Source organism: Podarcis liolepis, assembly GCF_965112155.1.
Source record: "Podarcis liolepis genome assembly, chromosome: 6".
Taxonomy (NCBI): Eukaryota; Metazoa; Chordata; class Lepidosauria; order Squamata; family Lacertidae; genus Podarcis; species Podarcis liolepis.
The window spans coordinates 39,843,499-39,857,262 of NC_139559.1; positions in this window are offsets into that span (position 1 = coordinate 39,843,499).

Consider the following 13,764-nt stretch of genomic DNA (forward strand, 5'->3'; position numbering starts at 1 on the left):
TCCTGATTAATAATTATGCAGCAAATCCTTTCCATATTTCATAGTATTCTGTCATTACGTTACCTTAATCTATTTTCATCTTATCTTATAGAGAACCTTAAAAACTTAAAACTTAAATCTTATTTTTACTGACTTCTCACAACCATAATATTCTTACCTAATTCTTTAAACTTTTTTACTAGAGCCAAATAATTTCGTTCCAACATTTTTCTAACATTCATCAATTTTATAAAACAATCCTGATAGTAACAAAAGAAATAAGAACAATCCAATCTTCATCCAGCATCCCTTCCTCCTGGTCCCGGGTCTTGTCAGTCCTTTTTATCCCATCGATCTAGCGCATTAACCTGACAACCTTATATCCGAGGCCCTTAAATCTCTTCCATGTCCCTTCCGCAGCTCTTCTTCATATTCTCCTTTCACTCGTGGGAACTCCAGCTTGGTGATGTTTTTGACCCTTTTCAACAGATCAGCCCCTTTTCCATAGTCCAGACTCAACTCCATGTGGTATTTAAGAGGATGTTTCAGAATCCCTCCGAAATTGAGAGCCCCCACAGCTCCAAACATCTCACGGCCCATTGCCAGACTCGGAAAGTCCAAACATCCTTGCATAGGGGGGTCTATCCAACCCCCCATTTCCAGACCAGTCCAAACTTTATCTTTCCAAATCTGGCTTTTTCCAAGTTCATTTGTCAAATCCAAAAGCTCTTGTTCCTGCAAGGCCGCAGCTCCCTCCATCTCTGGCACCCAAGATTCAGCAACAACCTCTTCTCTCATCTGCTCTGTCAGGACACACTCCTGATCTAATTCCTGGGTGGGCTCCACATAGTTTCCCACTGCCTGTTCAAAAATTCTGGCCGCATTAGTCATCAAGTCCATCTTCTCACTTAACTGTTCCAGTAGGGCACTTGTTTTACAGAGAGCACACAACAGAGCCTCTGAATACATTGTCCTACAAGGTCACAAGTCCATTCCCACGATTGTAATCTGAGACAGCTGCAAGCTCCCTGGAATTAATTACAGTTTCACAGTCTCCCTCGGGGGGGGGGGGACTTCTCTTTGTTCTTGCAACAAAGTATCTTTTTTGAGATATTTTGTCAATATTTGTTCCTTTAAAGTGCGAAAGGAAACAATGGAATCACTATGTTTCTCTTCCTTTAACTATCTGTCAAAAACATTTGTCTCTGGTCAATGAGCTTCAAAACGTCAGTCCTGACACCCCGCTCCAGGATCAGGACGGTGGAAAGTTACTTTAATTTAAACTCACTTCTACAGGTTTAAACAGTCCAAAAAAAGATCCCCCTTCTTCTCCTGCTGCCGAAGGGGGGTTCAACAATTTTAAATGATGAAAGCCAATCCTTTGAAAGCGATTTTCTGAGCTCTAGTTTATGTTGTCTTTGCTTTACTCTGTCTACAAAGAAACGGAAGGCTGACTTCCTGTTTAGACCTTCCCGTTTCAGTACCAAATTAAAATAAATTTTTAAGTCCAATTCCTTTCTTCTCGCAAGTCCTTGTTTAAAGTCCGATTGTTCAAAGTTTAAGTACTCACGGGTGCTTATTTTAGAAGCCAAATTGTCCCAGGAAAAAGGCAGCGCTCTCCGGCAACAGTTATGCGGCTTCGCTCCACGGAAATAGCAGTTGACTCACAGCACCGCGCCACTTCCCCCTCTTCACTTCGGAGCCCGTTAGTGGGTTCCTTTGTGGATTGGGGGGGCGCTAAGGGTGCCCGCCAAGTCCCATGGTCACAGGCTTCATCCGCCTGTGATTTTTAGCTGGGTCCCCGCTTCACCGTAGCGGAAAAGACCCGTTTCACGCAGAGCTAGTCCCTCCAGTTCAGAGGGAGTCCGCCATTGCCGATGGCGCCACCCTGGAAGTCCTACAATGAACTTTATTCATATTAACGAACTTTATCAAAAATATATGAAATGACCCAGACCATCATTCCACAGGGGAAATTCGATATTGCACACCAATGCATGTATAAAGCCCTAGCAGTATTTTAATAAATAGAGGCCCCAGGAGGCTGTAATTTTGAGCAGGAGTAAAATGGATAACTCTTCCCCACTGATCATTCCCCCCTACAAGATTTTTCCCCAAAGCAGCTTTCTCTCTCAGGTGCTTCCAGATATAATTTCAAAGTTGACAAGACGCAGGTAGTCTGTATCTCTTTAAGGCATACTCACAGTGATGAAATCTTGAGCATTGAGCAATTCTCCATTTGGAAACATTTGACACTTCCTTGTTCAATATGTTCTCTACCATGGCCTTGACTTACACAATCTTGGAGCAATAGACTGTTATTGATAAGATCTTTTCCCACCTATTCTTCCTGCAGGGAGGAAACTCTGAAAACCACTTTTCAAGGAAACTGGCAAACACCTTATTATTCAAGAAGCCTGAAGCGAAAATCTGGAGTTGCCCACCTGTCGTGTAAGGAGGAATAAGTGAATGTTGTTGAAGGAAAACAAAACTCTTAATTCCTTTCTTAATAAATGGCGAAGTCAACAAGCATATTGGAAATGATTACTTCTTATTGAAGTGCAATTTCCTTTATGCATTTTTTGTCCCTTTCTCTGAAACTTGTTTAACTATTTGTTAACAGCACGCACAATGCTGGCACTCTCTTTCAGGACAGGTTTTTACATACCGTACATTTACATTGTAAGCTGTTTGCTCTTTGCTACGTGTGCAAAGCTGTTTGGTCTGCTGTGCACCTGATTTCTAACCATGCTGGGGAATGTTTTGGACAAGCTGGTCCTTTTGAAATGGGAGGGGCTCCACTTCAACCAGAATGGAGCCAGACTGTTGGCACTTTCAAGAAGGTGACACAGCAGCTTTTGAAATAATTACTGGGGAAAGCAAGCGGGAACTGAGGAGCTGACTGTTTAATTATCTGTTCTAGGACCTCTCCTGATATCATTGTCAAGCTGACTGGTTGGTAGTTACTTGGGTTTTCTCCCCCCCTCCCTTTTTGAAGATGGAGAGAACATTTGCCCACCTCCAGCCTGCAGGGACCTCACTTGTTCTCTAAGAGTTCTCGAAGATTATTGGCAGAAGTTATGAGGCTACATCCTCAGCTTTTTTCGTACCCTTGGGTGCAGCTCATCAGGCTCTGGAGATTTGAATTCATTTAACGTAGCTAGGTCTTACCATCTCTTTCCCTATCTTGGATTGCAGCTCCCTCCATTTATTCTGTTATCTCCAGGCTGGGCTTTTGTTTTGGGTGAAGAGAGAGGCAAAATAGGTGTTAAGCAGTTCTGCCTTCTCTCTGTCACCCAATAGCATTTCTCCATCTTCTCCATGCAGAGGACCTACTGCTTGCTTGTTCTTCTTCCTCTCGCTTTGAACATAGCCAAAAAAACCTTTTTTAAAACCTCTCTGGCAAGCCTGAGCTCATTCTGATCTTTGGCCTGCCTCACCTTCTCCCTGCAACTGATTCTTCCTATGTGATTTTGATGTCTCCCAATCTTCTTTCTTGTTGGAGTTGTCTGCCTTTGTACCTTCAATATTTCGCCTTTAGGAAACCCCCCTCCATTTTGGACTCCCTTCTCTTTCAGTATTTTTGAGGTGCCATGAGTTCCTTCTTCCTGTGCTAAACAGTGACAGATTCTGTGTTTGTGCATACTATTCCAGTCGGTAACAAGCTAGAAAGCAACCAAACAAAAACCTTCCTAGTTTGGAGTCACCATTAGCCGTGTTTGCTTTTGCATTCACGTTGAAGCTCTCCGGCACAGTTCCATCCTGAATAAGAAAAACGTGAAGATTTTTTAATCCCATGAACATTAAAACTGGACAGTTACCAGAAACATCAAAGACAAGCGCTCTTGCAACATGCTCTCTGCAGCCTGTGATACTCCCTCTCCCAATATTCTCACCATAAGAGTCCAACTGGCTCTGGGGAAAAACCTGAAATCACAGTTAAATTTGAAACCAGTGCAAATTAGGCTTTCTTTCTTTCTTTCTTTCTTTCTTTCTTTCTTTCTTTCTTTCTTTCTTTCTTTCTTTCTTTCTTTCTTTCACCAAAGCTCTGATATAGCAAGTACAACAATATATTCTATTAGAAAACCAGCCAGTTTTTTTATGGTTTTTGCTATTAAAAAACCACTCATTGAATGATCCAGTATCCACCGAACCATTATGTGAACCAAAGAATATGCTGCTAATTATGTAAACTTTACATGAATGGAAGTCAAGAAACTAATTTCTTGACTACTGAATATGTCATACTGAATATGTCATAATGTGTTAGGAATATTTTCAGGGGTCCTGCTAACTCTGAAAAAAATGAAAGGAAAACACCTAGTTCAGTTTCTATTGTGGATCATGCATGTGTGTTGTCCATCAGGTGAAAGAAGGATCATAAGGAGCTTGTGGTTTGTTGTTAAAGATACTTCTTACTATATAGTCAATGTTGTATCAATGATAATTTAACAGTCATAGCCAGCCCAAAATAGCTGGGAACTGTCGTTTTCCCGACCACAGAGCTACAATTCCAGCAATATTAACAAACTACAGTTGCCAGGTTTTCAAGCGGGGTGATTTTTAAACGCATGGTGTGAATGCAGTCATAGATAAACCAAATAGTAGCCAAGGAGCGAATGGTTTGCTTCCACTCTTTCCCCTAGATCTAGTTACAGGTAGGCAGCCGTGTTGGTCTGCCATAGTTGAAATGAAACAAAAAAATTCCTTCCAGTAGCACCTTAGAGACCAACTAAGTTTGTTATTGGTATGAGCTTTTGTGTGCATGCACACTTCTTCAGATACTTCTCCTTTCCCCTAGAGTATTTATCACTCACTTGGTATAGTGCATCGGGAAGTTTATGTTGCTAGCCTGTTCCACACTAGCATTTTCTGTGTTTGCCGACTGCTTTTTTTAAAATCTGATTTGTGCTGCCTTTACCAACTTCTAATATATTTGCATTACCAGTTTTGACAGGCAAAGCATTCCCAAGACTTAAAGGGAGAAATGGGCAGTGACATACTTGCCTCCCCCCCCCCCCGCTATTTCCAAGTTGCCATTGTATGTTTTGCAACCAATCCTTTCCACATATAATATGCAAATCTATGACCCCAGTCTTTATCAATTACTCTAGGAGTACTGCAGATTCTACTTTTCATTCTAAAAATATAGATTGCTGCAAAATGATAATTTCCTGAAAGAAACTGACACCCAGACACCTTCGTTGCTAGTTGTGTGTGTGTTTATTCTTATAATTTGCTTTCTTCTTCAGATATAAGTCTGTATCTATGTTAATACTGAAACTGAATAAATATATATATATTAAAAAATATATTGTGAGATCTCCATGATCAGGACCACCAGGACACAGCTGACTTCCCGTGGTAAGCCTGAGGTTGTCCAGGGGGGTGGGGAAAAGTAACAATGACTGTATTTGATTTTTGTGTTATGCCACACACACACACACACACACACACCTGTGGCAGTCATTTTGTGATTGGTGCCCACAGCGCTTTCTCAATATTCAAAATGTGCCCACTGGTCCAGTGGTAATTGAAAATTCTCTGGTGGGCTGTGGACTTTCCTCCCGTCTGCTGAAAAGAAAGGTGATTGGCTCTCCTGCCTTTGTTTTTCCAAGGGCTTACCAGAAAAACACTCCCTTTCATTCACTGCAGAGAGGTTCTCTAATGCTCCAGTCTTCTCAGCTCAATCATACCTGCTTCCAAGAAAACACAGACAGGAAATTAGTTACAATTGTGGGGTGATGTGAAGAAATGTCTGTGAACAGGAGCTCTCTTCCAGCAGGTATGTTGCAACTCTGTGCTAGACATGCCTATAGAGTTTTATTCAGATGATTAGCAAAGGCTCATTAGAATCACCCCAGAAGACACCTGCCTGAGGCATTGGTTTGTGCAGATGAACGATTCCCAATCACAGATGATTTGTTTGTGGTGGGTGGATCAATTATCACACTTTCTGCTACATTCCTGGGATGTGTGGGGTGTTAGGGGAGGGGTAGGACTTCTGATGGGGGACACATTGTGTTTCTTCTGGGGTAGTTTCTCCACCTTTGGAGCTCTCGCCTGCGGCTCCTAGAAGCTGCCAACAAGCAAGAGCAGCCACACCCCAGGAATGGCTTTAGCTGGCCGGCTAAACCAGGTGGGGGTAGCCAAGGGGTCTTGGTGAATTGGGGACTTCCACTGCATGTGGTGGCTCCCTACTTGTGGAATGTTCTCCCCAGGGAGGCTCACCTGGCACCTTCATTACATACCTTTAGGTTTCAGGTGAAAATGTATCTCTATAACCAGGCCTTGGGCTGATTAATTTTTATTTATTTATTGCTTTTCTTTATTGAATTTACTTAATATCATAACATGATTATACATGGTCTTTTGAAAAAAAGATTACAAAACAATGTCAATTCAAAATACAATACAATTCACCATACATATATACACGTAAGAGATCCCACCCCCACAATGCCTTTACCTTTTCTATTTTCCTGTTGTACAAAACTTAACATTATACTAATTATACTATCTTGAAGTTTCCTAGTAATTTTTAGAACCTTTTCATTCATATATACAGAAATCATTGAAATGCTGTCAAAGAAGCCACCCCACTGTTATATTTCTTTAAGTAGTTCTTGAACATGTCCCATTTTTAAAATAAATTTTTGGTTAACATTACCTCTCATGGGCTGATTAACATTTGGTGAACTTTTAAATGTGTTTGTGGGAGGAGACTTATTGGTTCATTTTTGTTTTATTATGTATTTTGTGTTCTCAGTTTGTATTTTTATGTTGTGAACCACGCTGTGATCTTTGATTAAGAGTGGTATACAGATTTCATAAATAATAATAATGATAATACTCAGATGAGGACAAGTCCTCTATCTCTTCTTGTCAGTCGGCTGCAAGTCTGTACACATATGAATTTAGTCAGCAAACAAGGTGTTTTGCCAGGTTTCACCTGTCTGAGAGTAAGTCCCATTGACTTACTACTAGGGATAGATAAATCTGACAATTGTGCTTTCTCTCATGTTCACATTCCCCAGTCAAATTCCATTCTTCACATTTACAGTTTGTCATGGGTGGGGCATGGAATCCTCAAGAAAATTCATCAAAACTCTAGAGTGCAATTCTCCTACTAAACACATTTTTGTGTTGGTTATAAATAATACACACATTTTTGTAAGTGCTTTTTCTCTACTAGAAAGATGTTTAGTGCTATTTTCACTAATATGTATTTATATGCACATTTCCCCCCAGTATATGCATTTGGTCAGAGAATTTCATCACAAAATTCAGAGAACTGTGAATTTTTAATGATAGCTGCATTCTGGTTTGCATATTGGTTTGAAAAGTGTGAATTAGGTGGTTTCTCATTTAAATGCAAACAAAATCTGATTGCTTCTTCATTCTGGCTCACTATTTATCCCATTGGTTGCTCTGAAATGTGTATTTTTTCTGTTGGGCTACTACATACAGTGTGTCTTTCTTAATAGCCTATCAAAAATGTGCTTCTGCAAATTTGGCTATTAAAATTTTAGCAATTTTTTGACACACCTTGGGCTCCACTTTTCACTAGCTGCCTTACTCAGGGCCCCACCAGCCCAAATAGACACCTGTCACTACTGCATATCCTGGGACATGAGAGAGCCATTACTCAAAACAGCTGTACCTTTGTGAAATTCAGGAATAACTAGGTCTATTCCATTTGGGAGATGCTTATCATCTGCCATAGGTCACTGCAGCGTATGGTTGATTCTCAATTTAAGGATAACAAGGATGCCAGCCATGGTGACATTTCTGTTAAAGGTGAAGAGATTTCTCTCTTCCATCCAGCTAGCTACACCTTGAATACACCAGGAGCTTCCACTGTCATGCGTGAACTGGGACTGTGCTGAATGTTCAACCATTTCTAAGTTCAGTGTAAGTGCAGTGCCATCAGGGGCCAAAATATTTGCGAAAACCCTTCATGATTTGAATTCTCCCTTTCAGCAGCACAGTATATTGTTTGTGGGTGCTACATGCTTGGGTTTGGTCAAGGTTAGAATTTATGTGTGTTTATGTATGTTTAAGATAGATCTATACATGTTTTTAACCTGTGTACCAGATACTTCTAGTCATTTAATTAGCAGGTGTGAAAGCTAATTATTCTGGACAGACTTCTTAAATTGTATATTGGGTACCTCTTAATCCTAGTTGCAAGGTAATGGAGTCAGACTAATTTCCTTTGAGGTAATGGCCTGGGAATAATGAGCCATTAGCACATCAAAAGGATGGGGCCTCTTCCTGAGTTAGAAAAGGCAGAGACAATGAAAGCTGAGGGAACAGTGTGCTGCAAGCTGGCAGGAGGACGTTAGGGGTTAGATTGACAAGACTGATTTGCTGCTGGGCTGCAAGGCTGCAGTCATGAGAAGGACAGGAAGTGATGCTGCAGAACCAATCCATCTAGACCAGTGTTTCCCAAACTTGGGTCTCCAACTGTTTTTGGACTACAATTCCCACCACCCCTGACCACTGGTACTGCTAGCTAGGCATGATGGGAGTTGTGGACCAAAGACAGCTGGAGACCCAAGCTTGGGAAAAACTGATCTAGACTCAGGTGGTATATATGTGTAAATAAACCATATATTAAAAAGACACCACAGTCTCTGCTGTGCCTCATGGTCCAAAAGGAAACACAGGCTCTGATAAGCATGCCTGGTACCACTGGAATCTCACACAACTTAGAGACTGGCATAGTGTATAATACTATTAAAAAACCCAATAAAGTAGTCTTTGCATTCTGTCCCTTGACTGCTCAGATATGGTTTCTAGGAAGGCTTCAGTACTGGCATTTCTGGTTAAAGACAACTGTTTGTATTCAAAGAACTATTCAAAATTAATTTTTGTAACTGAGGAAAGTTTGAAAAGCAATTTCTAGCATAGCATGAGGGTCAGCTCAACATTCCCACTGGGTAAAACCCCCTCAGAATCAAAGAATCATGGAATTGTAGAGTTTGGAAGGGATCCTGAGGGTCATCTAGTCCAACCTTCTGCGATGTATGAATCTCAACTAAAGCATCCATCACAAGTGGCCATGGGACCTCTGCTTTAAAACCTTCAAGGAAGGAGAGTCTGCAACCTCCCGAGGGAGACCATTCCACTATCAAACAGTCTTACTGTCAGAAAGTTAGTTGGAATCTCCTTTCTTGTAACTTGAATCCGTTGGTTCAAATCCTACCCTCCAGAGCAGGAGAAAACAAGCTTGTTCCATCTTTTGTGTGGCAGCCCTTTAGATATTTGAAGATGACTATCATGTCTCTTTTCCAGGCTAAGCAAACTCAACTCCCTCAATCATTCCTCATAAGGTTTGGTTTCCAGACCCTTGACCATCATGGTAGACCCCTCTGAACATGTTCTAGCTTTACATATCCCTCTTACATTGTGACACCCAGAACTGGATACAATAATCCAGGTGTGGTCTGACCAAGGCGGAATAGACTATTACTTCCCTTGAATTGGACACTATCCTTCTGTTCATGCACCCTAAAACAGCATTAGTCCTTTTTTCTTTTTTTTCTTTTTGCTGCTGTGTCACACTGTTGAATCAGGTTAAATTTGTAGTCTACTAAGACCCCTAGATCCTTTTCACATGTGCTACTGACAAGCCAGGTGTTCCCCATCCTATATTTGTTGTTGTTGTTTAGTCGTGTCCGACTCTTCGTGACCCCATGGACCAGAGCATGCCAGGCACTCCTGTCTTCCACTATCTCCCGCAGTTTGGTCAGGCTTATGTTTGTAGCCTATATTTGTACAGCTGGTTATTCCTGCCTAAGTGTAGCACCTTATGTTGGTCCCTATTGAAATTCATTTTGTTTATTTGGGCTCAGCTCTCCAATCTGCTAAGGTCATTTTGAATCCCAATTCTGTCTTCTGTGGCTTTTGCTCCCCCTCCAAGTTTGGTGTCATCTGCTAATTTGATGAGCACCCCTTCAATTCCTTTGTCCAAGTCATTTATAAAGATGTTGAACAACAATGAGCCCAGGATGGGCATCTTATTTTTCACTTTCCCCCTTGTATATACCAAAGTAGCTCTTTGGATGTTGATGTGAGCAAAAAACAACGAGTCCTGCAGCACATTCAATGCTGACACACTTACTATGTCATAAATTATGGCACAAGCTTTTGTGGACTGGAATCCCTTTCTTCTGATGCATGAAGCATTATCTAAGGAAGTGGGCTCTAGTTCATGAAAGCAGTAAGCCACAACAAATGTGATAGGAAGCACTTCTAACCGTGTCTTCTCATAAATAGGTTATATGGGATTAGGACTGCAGCTTTAGTCTTGAAGGTGCTATGAGATCCTTGGACAATTTCCTATGACAGTTGTCCCCTCTGGAAGTTTTTACCATGAAAGGCTTATAAGCACTCAAGATAACACCCACCCACACCCCAAAAAACCCCTTGTTCCTGAAGGCCTGGGTTGTATAGCTAGAGTGAATGGTGTGATACCTGATACCATCAATATGTTCAAACCTTATGGTTATGTGTATGTGAGAATGTGCAAGGCAGAGTTTCACAGGAATTCTGCAAGGCAGCAATAAATAAAGTACATGATCCTAAGCCACGTACATTTCCCAGTACTGCTTAAACCCTGCAGCTATAAACTCCTACACTTACTCTCATGGCAGTACAAATAAATAGCACAAAGCAATACTGATTTCATCTGCTACGCATTACATGGGGTGCAGTTGTCCCTAGCTCTCAGAGCCAGCACAATTAAAGTATGTTGCAAAGCCTCAATCAATCACATTTTGAGCAATTTGAAGTTTCACTCTGCTACTGTTCATTCTGGATGTGCCATTATGTAAACTGTCAGAACAAAAACTTAATGGGATTATGATTTCACCATGACGGCTGCTTCCCCCACCCCCCTTTGAAGCCTGAAATCTGCTTCACCAATAAATTTGTCTCGATTTCTGCTAAGGGTTGCCAACTTTTCTGACTTGGCTGTGTTGCCTTCAGTTGCTGCTTGCCAAAGACATTTAGCACGTTGAAGCTGTTTCTGGCACTGAGATCACAGTTGGCAGAGTGGCATCTGAAGTGTCTGCATCCCCAGTTGCTGTGAGAAGCAGGGCCAGAAATAAAAGGAAAGAGAAATGGTATTCCCATTTCTACCTCCCCATGGAGTCGGCTGTCAGTTCCTACACCATAAAGCCAGAAATATCGCTAGGACTTGTTTTTCCAGGTTTGGAACTCTGAGCCCTGGGAGCTTGTAATACACAACTCCAATACAAAATGAGCATTGCAATGGCCTTTCCCTTTCCTACCCACCCCACCCACAAACCCTGACCCACCAACAATCCTCCAACCTCCTCCTTGCCACCCATCACTTGTATGCTGTTATTGTGATGGCAAGCAGGAATAATTAATTCCATCATATACCTTTAGGCGCCAGGCAAGCACGTTCCTTTTTAACCAGGCCTTTGGTTGATCTTATTGACATCCAACACCCTTTTAGAATGTGGCTTTTGGGGGGTGGTGGAGGTTATTGGGTTTCTGCTTTTGGTTTGATTTTATATGTTGTAGTCTTGTTGTGAACTGCCCTGAGACCTCTGGGTATAGGGCGGTGTATAAGTTGAATAAATAATAATAAAAATAAATAATTATAGCCACTGGAAAATGTAATTTTCCTGAGAGTTAGCGTAAATATCTTCCTTCCTCCTTGCAATCACCAGATTTCAGTATTCAGCACTAGATTTATACGACACACTATTAAAGTTATGGGTTATCAATGTCTATATGTAAAGATGCAGCTGCATATTTGGTGATGAGAGAATAAGAGCTGTCAAGGTTTTGCTTGAGAGGGATCCTGTACCTTTGACAACAATATGTGTGTTGAGTACAAGCAGAAATTCAACAGATGAAGCTTTTCCTGGCATGCACATGCTATAGTGCAGGGGTTGCTAACCTTTGGCCCTCTTGATACTGATGGACTCCAATTCCCATCAGCCTCGGGGTGGGATGATGCAAGTTGTCCACAATATGTGGCAGGTACAGGTTCTCCACAACTGCTATAGTAGGAAAAGTGTCATATGCTGAACTTCTGCTTGATATGCTGCTGTTAAAAGCACAGAACCCAGCCAGAAACAAAATATGGCAACCCCAAATAATAAAATAAAATAAAATAAAATTGTAGATAACATTTCCAGAGTCACTCTTGAGAGAAGCCAAATGTCTCAGACCTTATAACAGTGTGTTTCAGAAGGTTGATAGACACAAGGGATTAAGGAATCAAAGTTTTCCTCACCACTTCTCTCCATGTCAGGATTTTTTTTTTTGCATTGTCAGCCTGTTTTCAAATGAACTCATCCAGTAAAATTTCTACCTAACATAGCAATTATTTTCATTTGTCAAAGGTGGGAATGTAAAATTCATGTCATAAAATTCAGCATTTCCTCAGTGGCAGCTCCATAATGCTTTCACCATCGCCTTCTTTGTAGGATGACGATTCGTCCTTCTGTGAAAGCAAAGCTCTTAATTGCTAGGCAAGGTTGTCTCTCTACAGTCTAGTCAAACCTGAGGTTTTGGTATTTGCAAAAGTATTTAAATTTACCCAATTAATTCATTGGGTCATTAGTTAAAAGAAAGGTGATTAAGCAATTAAAACTGTATCAGCAGTTTGAGCTGCACATCCAAGAAAACACATATCCCAGAGTGTGCAGCCATTCCTACGAATGGTTTATTTAGGAATGGTTTTCTCAAGAGCCTTGGTTCCCTTTCATGTCCAGGGTCAAGGAAAGAAACAAGCTACAGAAAGGGATAGAGAACATTTTCCACCTCAAGGGCCACATTCATTCATAGAGACACTGCCATAGGCCGCACACAGTTGTGGGCAGGGCCAGAGACAAAAGTGTGTAGAAAAACAGCTGTGGCTCTTATCTTCTTACTGTATGCTGCATTCCAGCCATGCAAAAGTCAAGGATTTTTTTATTTTTATTTTTACTTATGCCCACAGTGCACACCCGCATCTCTTCACCCTTCATTCAGGCAAGGAAGAGACATTATCTCAGTCAAGGGCACATTCCATTCAGTCAAAAACACTCATGGAGGACACGGAGCATAACTAGGGAGGGCTGTGGCCTGGAGAGATGGGTTGTAGCCTGAGAAGGGGCATGACCTAGCAAGAGTCCTGAGGATTGGTGACAGAGGCCTGGGGGGCTGCAGTCAGCCACAAAATCCAAGGTACCCACTCTTGCTACTACTATCTACTAAAGCCTGTCGGTAGATTTTTCAAAACCAATCCATTGGATAAAGATTTGGTGACTCCACAATGATAAGCCTGGAACAATACTTTTTAAAAACATATATTAAAAAGTGGGACCTGTGACAGGCTGTGCCATCTATCCATCCACCCAGCCAGTCATATAAAATGTCAGATGCTTAAGGAAATCAACTCACGCTCCTCTTTCCTTCCTGCATTTCTTATATCCTTCCTCCCCGACCAACATTCTACATTCCATGGCTTATAGGGCTTTTTTGGTTTGTTTGTGTGGGGGGGTGGTGACCTCTTTTGGTGGCTTTAAAATAATATTTCTTCTTCTGCAAACCCTGGGATTTTCCCGAGCAGGCTAATAACTTGCTCTTGTTTCTCAGTAGCACCATATTGGTTCTGTTTCTATCAGGATTGGGGCCCTGAGTTCGCTGTTATATTGATTCATTTTCAAAGTACTCAATACCACTAAACAGGGAGTGAAGGGCTTATCGATGACTTATGATTTACAATCTGCTGCTGTTGCATTTGTACACCATTGG